Genomic DNA, 13,846 nt, shown 5'->3' on the forward strand with positions numbered 1-13,846 from the left:
AGTTAATTTGCAACAACTTAAGATTTGACGATGATCGGATTAAATGATTTGCTAGAGAGTCATTCACTTTCGTATACACTTACAAATTACTTGTACTTGCACATAACTTATTGCCAGACAACTGTAAAATGTAGCATACTTTACAGCGCTAATGTGCTTGTAGCTTTTGCGTGGTCGCAGCTGCTTGAAACGCATTTAAATTTGTCTCTGCAAATCAGTTATGGCACTCATTCACTTTACGAGTGCGCGTACACTCGGTTTGCCGTTTTTTGTCAAATCAAATAAGTTCAATAGCCTCATTTGCAAACGCATGAATAAATTATACTGATTACTTAGTATCCAGCGAAACGAACTCAACGTTTGCCCCCGCGCAACGCCCAATTAACGCACCTTCCGCACAATGTCAGGTAATTTTCAAACCAAACCAAACCAAACCGAACCAAAGCAAAGCAGCCAACCAAACCAAACCGAACGCCTCTTAAATGTTGTTGCTACTACTGCCTGCCTGACTGCCTTCCTGCTGCCTGCCATTGTTGGTAAAGGAAAAAGCAATGGCAGGCTGGCTGACAGTCTGAGATTTATTACCAGGCGTGAGCCAAAGCGAACGCTAATAGCCTCAGGCGTTGCTCGTGGCTTGCTTGCTTGCTTTAAATACCACATACCAAAATCATTAAGTGGGTGTCTTAAGTGAATAACCAAATTTACATTATAATAGTTTCATTTCCGAGTTGTGTAAACTTCGAGTGAAACACTTCAAAGACAGAGAGACTGAATGAAATTCTTTAACCAAACGTAAATTGTTGACATTGTCTATAGGGTATTGCGCATTTGTTCAAAAGCTTAATCTCGCTGTTTGCTTTTGAGGCTCTTATTGGTTTAAATGCTTACAAAATTCTAGTAAATTTTGCCCAAGCAGCTGCTGCCTAATACCTATTGCTTAATGCGTTGTGTATCATGTGACGCCGTCTGGATGAGATTAATTAAATTTCACGGTGGCTTTAAAGCGACCTTCAAGTTGCCACCGAAGTTGAGATGCGTTGAATGGCAATTGGGATTAGAGCATGGGCGTGGATCATCAGGAGATGGATGATTGACAACCTGGCGGCATTGTTCAGCTGTCAGCTGCTCTAGTCAGTCATGCAGTGAGTTGTCTCTTGTCTATTGTAGCAGCAAAAAAAAAAGTTGTACTTTTATTGCTCTAATCAAATCAAGCGTCGGGGTTTTGTCAACTTCAAGAACCATTAACGAAATGCCATCAAATTCTAGTACTCGTCATTGTATTTGCATACGCATGTCAGCGTTAACATTCAAGCAAAAAACTCTCCTAACAATTCTTATTTTTTTTTTGTGCGTTTTGCATTTTCATAATTTCACATGTCAGCGAAGGCTGTTGGAGGCTGTTGCCACATGTGGCACATGCAAAATCAAAGCACAAAGGCTTCGGCTTCGGCTTCCACTTATGTAAATGCCTTCACGGCGTTGTCGAGTATCTGCAGCATAAATCGAGGCTGACGAACACTTTGGATGTGGATCGGTTTGTTTTTGGTTTAGGAATTCCAAAATGGAATGCAGACTCAAAGATAACTTTTGTCTCTCTCTCTCTTTCTCTCTATCAGTTTATCTCTGCCTGGCCGTAGCGACAAATGTAATTTAAGTTGCACAAAAACACACACACATGATGTCTGCAACTTGCCAGCTGCGGCTTGCCAAAGCTTATTGATTGAAAACTGCAGCACAGCTTTAATGCAAGTGCAAGATTGGAAGGAAGCCATAATCGACAAACTGTAGATTTCATTTAAAAGCATTTGTAAGAAATTTGACTGATTTACTTGGCAGCAGTAGTTGATGTCGCAATTAAGTTGCTTGGCAAAATATTTACAGACCACATGACAAGTGCTAATAATTATTATTTAATGCACAGCATCCTTTACAATTTCAAGTACCTCTTGATACACAAGACAAACAAGCTGCTATCTTAATTAGACACTACAGGAACTGTTGACGTTTTTCATTTGCTGGCCAGCAACGACAACAACACGACAACAAAATTCATTCTCTAATTGCTAATTATAAAATCTCAGTTATCAAAGGTGCAATTAATAAACAATTTCAACAATATTATCGGTAGTTTTTCCAATTAAATGTGTAAATATTTAATGGACACATAATTTAATAATATTTAAACGCATTATAGTTTCTAATTAAATTCAATGTATTTGCTTTGAAATACATGCTGTTAATTATTTTCTAATAAATCGCTAGCATACTCATTAATATTGTTTTGTGTGTTTTATTATTTCCGGTATTGTAAACAATTTTCAGTCGCAGTGAACAGAACGATTTTGACCATTGTTTATGTTAAACAATGCGATTGGGGCGCACAATAAAATGACTTTTGCAATAAGTCATGACTACAACTTTGTGCCTAGTCATTAAGTTAAAAGCTTTTGCTGTTTATTTACCATACAATGGCAGAAGGCAGACAGGAATTAGATAGACTTTAAGGCATATCATAGAACTCGAACTGGTTGCCATAACATACAGTTGCTAATGAGCCGAGCCGAATATATAGATTGAAATGGAGGTCGAATTCAAGGCGCAGCTGTTGTACAAGTCGAGCGTGTGATATGTGTTTCAATGGGATCAGGGTCAGGCTACCAATTCGAAGCAAAAAAAAACAATAAGAAAGCTACATTCGAGTGTGCTCGACTCAGATATCCGCTATACATTTTCTATAACTCTAAAACAATGCGGTATAGGTATTTCATTATACTAAATAAATGCCAAAATATACTAAAGGTTTTTAGTGTTTTTTTTATACTATTGTAACTTGCTATAATTTGCAATAAGAGCCAAAAATGCGGTATTATTTTCAAAGTAAACCAAATTTATTTTCTAAAAGTATACTAAAATATACCGTAGGCTATATTCGGTATATCGATATATTATTATGACTTTTTTGCCTGTTAGGAGGAGGCACAAAGTTAAAATACCCTTCTTCCCAATGGATAGGGGATATCAAAAGATAGAGAGAAGAAAAAAAGCCTGGTTTTTGTTGTCAAACTTTAAAAGAGTGGCAGCAAGGAGATGAGGACAAAGCAAACACACAAATACTTGCAAGCAGCTGTCCTGGTGCCTGTCTGTCGAGTCGAGTCGTGCCTCGTGTCTCACGGCTATTATGATAACAATTGTTCGTTCATGTGCGATTAAGGTCAAGAATACCAGCTGCTTTAAGCTGCTGCTGGTGATGCTTTAAGCTAAGTGTTTGTCAGTGTGTGTGTGTGTGTGGGAGACAGCCAGTCAGTCAGTTGTCATTAGCATACTTGAGCAATTGCTGGCAACAATGCAGCATGCATAAAAACACTTAATTGTGCCTGGCCATCAACGTGTTGGCACTTGATGAAGGCTCACGTCTCACACTTTTGCGGGGGGGACAACAACAAAAAAGCAGCCCGAATGCTTCCACAAGGACACACACACACACACACCAACACACACCCGCAGCGAAGGGCTTTAAATGTTTCATGGTTTTGCTTAGCAGACCGCAACGATGTCGAAATTGCAAATTAAAGCTTTAAATATGCATGCAGCATGGTCAAGTGGGCAGACACTCGTTTTTATTTGTTTTTTTTTTTTTGTTTGTTTGTTAGATGCGTTGTTGGTTGGCATTTTCAATTAATGAAGCCCTCGCACGCTCAATTTCGAGCGCTTTGCAGTGTCACAAAAACATTTCCATTAAAATTTCTATGAAATTGTTGCCAACTCATTTGACATTTTGGCTTTTGCGGTGTGAATTCAGTTGGCTGGCTGCAGGCTGAAGAATTTAATGCGCTCAAATGAAGCAAACGAGTTTTATATTGCATGTAACAATTTCATTTACATAAATCACTCATACGTCAAGGTGTACGCCAAAGAAAGCAAAGGCAATGCTGCAAGTAGCTGGCTGCTGTTGCTGTTGCTGCGTTCCTGGTTGCTTGCTTGCTTGCTTACTTGCTCGTGGTTGTGTTGCCTGGCAGCCGTTTTGACGGCACAACACGCAGCAGCATGACATGAACTAAATGATGATTTATGAATGCTCGCAATGTTGACGTTAAACTCATGGCCAGAATAAGTGAAGCGAGTGGCCAACTAAAGCCGAAATTTCAAACGTAACATTTTGATAAAGCTTAAAGCGCCACATTTAGGTAATCCATAATGCATATAACATACATAGCTGCCTTCGTTGAAGAAGATGGAGCACACATCATTAATTGTTTCGTTAGTTTTGGCAGCAATTAAACCCAGTCTAATGAGTTCTTCATTCTTCTCCCTTATACGCTGGCAACCACAAAGCAATTCACACACAGTCAGAGTTCCGAACATTCCTGACCCTAACATAACCCTCAGACTCTCGACCTTTGTCTCAGCTTGTAATTCGTTCTGCGAGCCGCCTTCCAGCCACGTGACCCGAGAGACATTCGATGCCTCCAATCCTCTTCGTTCAGAAAAGTAGCTTTACTCGCCTTTTTTCCAGTTGTGTTGTGTTCTCGGTTAACTTTGTGTGCAGCAGATCGAAAAAGTTTTAAGCTGATATGCTCTACAGACGGTGTCGACTACTGTTTATTTTTCTGCTGTAGTTTCTATTTTTTTCTGTGGGTGTTTGTTTAGTTTTTTTGGGGGGATTGCGGCAACAAAACTATATGATTTTAATGTGAAAAGTTTAATGAGTATGTAAATATTTATTATTGTGCTGCAAGTCCACACTTTTCGGCGTGTGAACTGCGTAAATATTTAATTAAGCGTTCAAGTGTGCGTTGGCCTCTCTGAACTGAATTTGAGCTGGCAAATTATTTATTTACCAATTTGTGCGTATGTTAATTGCTCACACTGTCGTTTATTTTGTGCACTGCATGACAACTGCTAATGACTCGTAAGCTTGCCTCTGCAAATACGAGCAAACTGCTCAAACTTGAAGTAAATGCAGAAGAGAAGGAAAATTGTAAATTTTGTTAGTTACAAAAGTGCTGTCATGAGCTGAAAAGCACAAGAGACAACAAATTTAGGATTACATTTTAGTTGAAATTACAATAAAAGCAAAATCCAGCTAGCTGCCTCTGTTGGCCAAAGATAAACAACGAAACGGCCAACAAACTGACAACAGAGTGCGGACAATCGACAATGGACAGCCGAGAGGCAACTTTTGACAAAATAACAAAAGCCACAGCAGCAGTCAAACAATGGCCAAAGAGTTTAGCTATACTCTTGGACTTTTCCATCCTGCCAACCAAACTAACTGTTACTTACTCTCTTTCTTTCTTGTTTACCCTTATCTGTTGGTTGCTGTTGTTGGCTCCGAGACACGTTTTCCGACCTCCCCCCACAGGTAAATACTCGAGAGTTTTTGCTTGCAAATGCCGAACACATTTCGACATTCAATTGCGAACATTTCCCTCTTTTTGCACATTGTGTGTGGTCAGCAATTTGTAATTGAGTGAGCTGATGCAAGTAGTAGGCAGTAGTTTAAAACTCGATAGCTACTGCATTTGCATGACAACAGTTTGCTTTCATTTCGACCAAGCTAATACCAGATGAACTGCTCGAAGCGACGACATTCAAGTCAACACGCAGCAATGTCCCCAGTTGACATAGAAATCTCTCTTTTGCCCATTAGGAATCAATGTTTCAATATGCACTTCGGGCAATTTGCAAAGACCTATCGACAGGGAAATAATATAATGAATTTTTAGTTGCTATAAAATTTGGCAGAGAAATAATATGGATTTTTACTTGCTGATTGCTAAAATATATATTTGGAAATTAAGTATACATAAATGCACCCACATCATATCTCAACTAATTGCAATTGCTTGCAATTGTGGTGTGTGTCAGCTGCACAGCTAAAAGTTACTAGATATGTGGGCAGCCTGATCAATAAACTACTTGTTCCAAGTTCTATGACATGCATGCAGTCAGTCCACCTCGCTCCTTTGTTTCAGCTTGTCCAAAACTTTTGCCATAAAAGTACAAGCGAAGGGGGCACAAAAAAGTAGATTTAACTCAACTGACAATACTTCTTTCGACAGCTGCTGCTTTCTCTCTCTCACACACACTCTCTCTCTTTCTCTCTCTGGGTTTCTGCGTAAGCTCTGAGCTGACCACAGAGAACTCGGTTTCAATGCATTTATGGTGAACGCATACCACAATCAACAGTGACATGCACTTTAGAACACACAACTTTGTCGTGAACCGTACGTAGATAAAACGACAATGAAATTTATTTTTCCAAGGCTTACGACTCTCTGCAGTAGCAGTATAAATAATTAAGAATTTATCCAGCTGCTTTATGTATTAGATACGTACAAAAACAAAGCACACTTTACGACTGGCTGTCAATATTACGTATACGCAACGGAAAAATCAAATTTGATATTACGAGGCAAGTCATAATTATGTTGTTGCCGCAACAAAAGCAGTTAGCGCACATTTGTGGTCAACATGAATGCGACGGGCACCTGCGAAAGGTTGTCAAAAGTCGCATTGGCAAATAAATTGCCTAGTTAAGTGCATGTCGAAGCTGTGTCCGCAGTCATAAAAGCCGCAACAGTTTGCATAATTTTGAAAGAAGGAAAGGTAAAAGTTCACTGTCGTAATTAAAAGCAGATAAACTGTGGCAAAAGTAAAATGAAGTCATCTCCAGTGGAGTTCAGCTTGAGATCTCTATATTCAAATGTCTTTTGAGGAGGTCAAATTCAACAGTTGCCTCAAGACACAGATTTGCTTCACCTGCAAGTAATTTGCATATGACTTGAGCTTATTAAAGCGAAGGCAAAGGCAAAGGCAAAAGTAATGCGCACAGCCTGTGTATGACAGCTATTCATCATGCACATCACGCACAGCAAACACACAATGTGTTACGCAAATATTTGTGAACTTAAATTTTCGCACACAATCTTTGGCCAACACAGATTTTGTGTTTTTTCTGTGTAATTTAAAAGGAAAATACGATAGTCCAGCAAAGCTGTCAATTGTCATTTGACTTTGGCTTTTGCAAATTATGTCCAACTGGATTATACAATTGTTGCAGGTAATATTCCAAAGTTTAATTGAACTATTCAACTGGCTTAATTCAATTTGCATTTCGATTTACGATTGCCTTTTGTGCTGGCCATTGTCTGTGTATGCTTAAAGCCGAAAGCCAACATTAAAATCAAATTACCCACACAAGGTAGATAAATTGCTTATTCTGATTTTGTGGGTGGCCAGCAAATACAATTTTGTGTAATTACCAAGAAATGAGATTTGTGAGTGACAAGTTTCGATATTGCCAACAGGCAACCAACTACTTTAATTCCGAATTTATAATAAATGCAGCGCATGTCTTTAAATCAGACTTTAGCTGTAGAGTAATTGCAATTTTATAAATGGCCTAAAGCCACTTCCGCTGATGGGTCAGCCAATAAAGCGGGCTGTCTGCTCGTAAATTGAACTGTCTCCCAGGTAATAGTCGAAGCAAAGACACGTCGAACGTCGAACGACGAACGAACGACATGCCACCGGCTGTCTGCCATCAAAAAATCTGCTGAAAAGTGCAAAAACCAGAAACGCATTGAACGACGCAGCGCCAATTTTACAGACGAAGGACAACTGTGAAAATTGTCAAGTGAGCATACACCTATACTCATGTGTGTTCGCTGGCAAGAATAAGTAAAATAACACAAAAAAGCTGGCTATGAAATGAATAATGTATGCGTTGATGTCACGTTAACCGCCTCCCTTCAACGTCGACGCCACCGTCACCATCACCGTCACCTTCTGGCGACCTAGCTTTGCCTCATGCTTTTATGCACAAATTACCTGTCACTTGTGCTTATGTATGCGTGTAGTAGTGCTTGCTGCCCATTCTGCCCAAAAGTTATACAGGTGCGAAGTGGCAACTCGCATTCAAACATACTCACACACACATTCACTTTGACTCTCTTACCCTAGAGGAGACGACGAACACTTCGAGCAGATGTTGTGCCATGCCATAAATCTGCTCGAGATGAAGCTGAAGCTGTAGCTGTAGCTGTAGCTGTAGATGTGCGTAGCCACTGCCAGACAACGAATAAGGCTAAATTTATGGCCCACATTTGCCTGACATTGCCTTTGCTGTCTTGTGGCGTAGCTTGAAGTCTGTGCAACAGTTCCTACGATTGCCAGGCTCAACTGTGCGTGCAAACACTTAATTAACACGCCATCACGAAAATTTCACCATCACATACGAAATTTCAACCAATTAACGCATCTCTAAGCCGTGGTCAATTGATAAATATGTAGAACTAATAATTGGCCGTAGCCGAGGCCACTTGAGATTTCCATTCAAAATGCTTTGGCCCAAGAATGCTTTGGCCCAAGCCTCATTGGCCAGCCGAGTGGCTTGTTTTGCACCGTAAATTAAGTATACGAAGTGGTTGCCAATACCATAGCGTGCTTGTTAACTCGTCAAGCTAATTATGAGGCCAGACATAACTTGTTCATCTTCATTCATTGCCGCCACACCTGGCGTATGCGTGATGCATTTAATAGGCTTTACATTTTGCACCTTTGCATTATGCATAAGCAGCATTTCCGGGTTTCAAATACTAGCCGGAGATGGAAAACTAATTATTAATGATTGCAAATCCCAAAGTGCAATGCTGCAGAGGCGAAGCAACTGCGAAAGTTCTATTAATGAAATTCGGCTTATAGAGATTAGCAATAAATGAAAATGATTCAGAGCTCTCAAATATAATTCTAAATGATTTAAAGAAATGAAAAATAATAATAGACAAAAAAAAAATAGATACTCGAAAAAAATAAATAGGTTTTATTTAAAAAAATAATTTATTCTATAATCAATTCAAATACTTCACAAACTGGAAATTATGCCACAAAAGTGCAGCACATTTTGTTGAAAATAAATCATATTTGTTGTGTAATTGAAAAATATAGAATTTATTATGCATTTAATCCAACACTTTGCTGCCGTAAAGCCCGCCAGTTATGCTAGCCTAATTTTGCGAAAGCGTGGCTCATTGTCAATTGAAATCACCGCACTAATTCCCAGCATTATTAATTTATCACAAACCATAATTCAATATTTATATTTTTCTAATAAATCTCACACCGTCAGCGCTTTAAAGTGAACCTTTGTCACCATGGGGATTAAAATCGCTGATATCTGAAATGAACGTCAAAACAAAGCGCATATTTATAAGCTCTTGTTTTTGTTGTTGTTGACATTATTTACCATAGCCAGCGGTTATGGCATGTCATGAAAAGCCCTGCAGTGCATAAAATAACTATGCGCTTTCATCAAATTTCAATTGAAATTCATGAGCATAAGAGAGGAGCGAGGAGAGAGGAGCGAGAGAGGGAAATGTGTGAGAGAAGAGCGCTTTGCCCTAAGGGAATTACTGTGGCGTGTGGAGGAACACTTTTAGCAACTTTTTGCATTCAATGCAATTACATACATATAATTCAATTAAAAAGTTCACAATGTAAACGAGTCGATGCGATGTAGTTGCCACTGCTCTGCTCTGCTCTGCGCTACTCTATAAAATGTCAATGCACAATTTAATTAAACGTTGCGCATACGCCGTGTAGGCAGCATAGAAAAATGTGTATTCATAGGACAAAGCACAGCTTGAACAATTTGCATGTTAATTAAAATGCATCAAAACTTTGACACATTGCAACAACAACTAACAAATTGCGTACAAGTTCCATTATCTCTCTCTCTCTCACTCTTTGTCTCTTTCTAAGAGATGAGTATTGTTGTAGGGTTGAATTGGAGCCAACTGGCTTCAGCATAACAATAAATGTATTTGTATGAATATTAATGATGGCAAAATGAACGATGATGCCAAATCGAATGGGAGTTTTTCTCTCGACTTGCCAAATCGAATCGAATGCGAATACAAGAATGAATGTTATTAATTATGCCAGCAATTATTCGGATAATGACCTTTTCCTGGCACGTGCCAAGCTGTCAGCTCCGTATTGTTGACAAATTAACGATACATCCAAACTTGAATGCAAATCATTCACTTTACTTCTGGTCAATGGGGCTTCATTATTCATTCCAAAAACTGACCCTTTGCAGCATTGTCGATATCTTTCGCCGATATCTCTCGACCAGTTTCAATTCAACTAAAAGCATTGAAAAATTCACTGAAGGAAAAAACAAGTGAGAAAGCTCCAGACGAGTGGGCTCGACTTTAAGATACTCGCTACGCATTTTGAATAAAAACAAAACAGTGCGGTATTAATTTTAAATTATATGAAATTAATATACCACAAAAATACTGAAAATATACCAAAAATTATATATGGTATATTTATATAGTACTACATTCAAAATGTATCATCGAGTACAAAATATACCACATTCTAAGCCAATATCTCTAACACTTCTAATCGTTTAGATCTAGATGTTCATACGGACGGACAGGTAGACATATCGCCTCGGCTGTTCATGCTGATCAAGAATATATATACTTTGTAGGGTCAGGTATAAGTAGAGGGTATAAGAAAAACATTGAAAAAAAACTTATTGACGAAGAAATCAAAGACAGCGGCGGCAACAAAAAGTTTTGTGCTTCAAGCAAAAATTCAGATATTTTTCTTCAAAATGAAAGAAGATGAGAAAATTGCATCGAATGGAAGAAATTGTCGACAAGTTTTTTGGTTGTTACTTGGAATCGCTTGCGCCCTTGAAACTCTGGCATAATGAAAACTCATCTGGCTGCAGTGCCAGCAAAAATATGTCCATCAATTGGATATAAGCCAAGAATTTTAATAGCCAAAATAAAGCGCAAAGAGCGAAAGAAAATAGTAGACAACGGCAATGGAGAAAAAATGAATCAAATAAGTATGTGAATGCAATCAGCCAAGTGACAGTGCAAAGTTTATGGCCAAATCACACAGCTGCCATGGCAATGCGATCCCCAAAGGGCGTCGGCGTCGTTTCTTTAACTTTGCTCTGCATAAATTGAGTGTCCACTGAGGATGCCCAAATGGCAATTGTCAAAACGCTTCAATGGCCAAGCAGTTGAATATCGAGGCCATCAGGAATGCATAAAATCAACTAAGCAAATGGCAATTATTGAGGTGAAGTTCTTCCGTTATTATCATCCATATTTATAAGCAGAAAACTTTGCCAATCATCATTTATTCTACGTTTGTCTATGTGCTGATAATTTGCCGATCTTAACTGCCACTGACAAGCGAGATTTGATACTCGTAAAGCAGCCCCAGCCCAGACAGCACAGGAAGCAATTATAAATATTTGCCAGTCAAGCTGGCGTCGTCGTAGCTGCCATCAATGTCAAGGACACTCATTGCATTGGCTCTCTATCGACAGGCGCCAATTTCACTTATGCTGAGCTGTTACGATGCCGTTATAGATACGCTGTTCCAAATACTGAGCTCAGCTTATCAGTAGCAAAAAGAAGATGGACACAAAAAACACAGAGAGAGAGAAAGAGCGAAAAAACAGCAGATAGATAGTTGAAGTGATAAGTATCAGTGGCAATGTGGAGATGGATAGCAAAACTTTGGCTCGACCTTGGCTTCTTTCTTTCATTCTCTCTTTTTGCTCTACTCATGGCAAATTATAACAGTCTGCCAATCGGACAGGCATATCAATTGAATTTTGTTTTTCAGGGTATCTATACATATATATTTATTTGGTTTTATGTTGTAGTTGCTTTTTGGTTGGCCCCATAAGGCATTGAACTTTCACATCGCCCTCGTTGTGCGAACTGAAGCCTCCTGATTGACCCATTCGATGCGTGCCGGGGCTAACAGCATTTTGGTATAGAGACCCCTCGGCAAATTGTATTTATTGTTATTATTGGAACGCGATTTCCTACTCCAACGCTCCACGCATTGTTGATTGTTGGGTCCGCTTGATTTCGAAATTGACACAAATGATTGTTATGAGCAAAAGGGAATGTGTTGATTGTGTGTTAATTGGATGGCAAGTGCGAGTATCCTGAGTAGTTATTGTTATGATATCCTCCGCAAGAATAAGCGACACTTTTTCGCTTGCAAATGCGGATGTCTGCATCAGCAGAAATGTGAATAAGTATTATTGACATACATACGCCGTAATTGCCTATTATATTATTTTGATCAAGACCTTTCGCAAATCAAATGTAATACAGTTGGTTTATCCAACAATATTTCGCTTAGGCTTTGCTACTTTCTCTTAAATTCCATTCTCTTAAATACTGGGAAATTTCATCTTTGACTCAGCTTGCACTTAATATCAAGTTTATGAATGAACAAGCAGTACTTTCGCTGTTAATTTAACAACCAAGTGCATATTTATAGATTTTAATAGGCTGCTGCAATTGTGTTCATTACAAATTACAGTCTCTACGTGATTTTCGCTTTGTAATTAGTGAGGCGGCAACAAGTTGGTGAGAGCAGCAGCTTAATGAGTCTAAAAAATAGCTGCGTTCTTTTTTTTGGAACAGGCGAATGCCTTGGCAAATGTTTTCACGTCAAGCTGCAAAACACTTGACTTCAACTTTAAAACAATTTGTCTTTAAAGCATGACGTGCAGGTAGCGAAGAATGTTGGCTTCAATGTCAGACAGCTCGAGAGCAAAAAGCTTCATCCGTAAATATAAATATAGAACTAGAGAAAATGCACGACTAATCAATGCTCTGTAAAATACATAATTTAATTAAAAGTATTTTATTAACGAGTGCTTAAATATGAGTTTGAAATACAAGTTAATCAACTCAAATGTAACTTAATCGCTTTCTAATTCTTTCCTTCATTACAAACCGCTTTAAAGTTCAATCATAGCTCAAAAGTAAGTGTATTCTCGAGTGAATTTCTCGTGCAACTGTCAGTCTGAAAGACATTGCTGCCACATCTCTGTTGCTGTTGCTATTGTTGTTGTTTTAAATCGCGTATTCTTCCCTCATCGTTACTATGCCAGTTTTATGGCTTGTACAATTGCAGCTGTTAGAGGTAGTAAATTATTGAGGCGTGCGGAACGTGCATGAATTTTCTCCCAAAAAAAAGGAAAAGCAATACGCAACACACCAAAGCAAAAAAAAAAATAGTTCTACAAAGCAAATTGCTCACATTCACCCCTTTTAAATGTCACAGCGTGCGCTATTACGTATACGACATGTGGTTCACTATCTTTGCCCAGCGTTGAACTTGAATGTCAACAATGCCAAACGCCAATGTCCACTATGCTGTCCATTATTATGCCTAATAATGACCAAAGTCAACTGTTTTCGGGTGCACATAAAAATTCCAGCGTGTTGATTTTAATATCTGCTTAATGGGCAGTCATAAAAATGAATAAATGCACCATGGCGTAAAACTGCGAAATGGCAAATTAAAGCGAGAAAAGTGTTGAAATCTATTCAGTGTTGATTATCGTTAAGGACGGTTGAAGACAGCTTATGGATGTGTAAAAAGTTTCCCAATTATAAAGTAGACTGCAATTGTAAGCCCGTCAAAGAGATAGACAAAGGACGAAAATTCACTCACTCACACATATACACATGTACATACACATATGTATGTTTGTCTCTGATGAGCTTACAGTTGACGTGTTTTGTTGTAGGCCCACAGCACGAGCTTGTCGAAATGAGGTATGTGCCTGGCATGCAAAAATACACTCAGATAAACGAGATAGAGACAGGATGATGGCAAAGGAAGTTGACCAAAAAACTTTGTGGAAATGGAAATGGAAGAAGCTTCTCAGGCTCAGGAAGTGTAAACATGTTAAACTCACAGGTGTTGCAAAACTTGGGCAAGTTTGTGGCCAAGTTTTGTTCCTATTTTTTTTTTTTTGGCTTTGTCTTTTTCCAAT

This window comes from Drosophila sulfurigaster, chromosome 2R, assembly GCF_023558435.1.
Source record: "Drosophila sulfurigaster albostrigata strain 15112-1811.04 chromosome 2R, ASM2355843v2, whole genome shotgun sequence".
Taxonomy (NCBI): Eukaryota; Metazoa; Arthropoda; class Insecta; order Diptera; family Drosophilidae; genus Drosophila; species Drosophila sulfurigaster.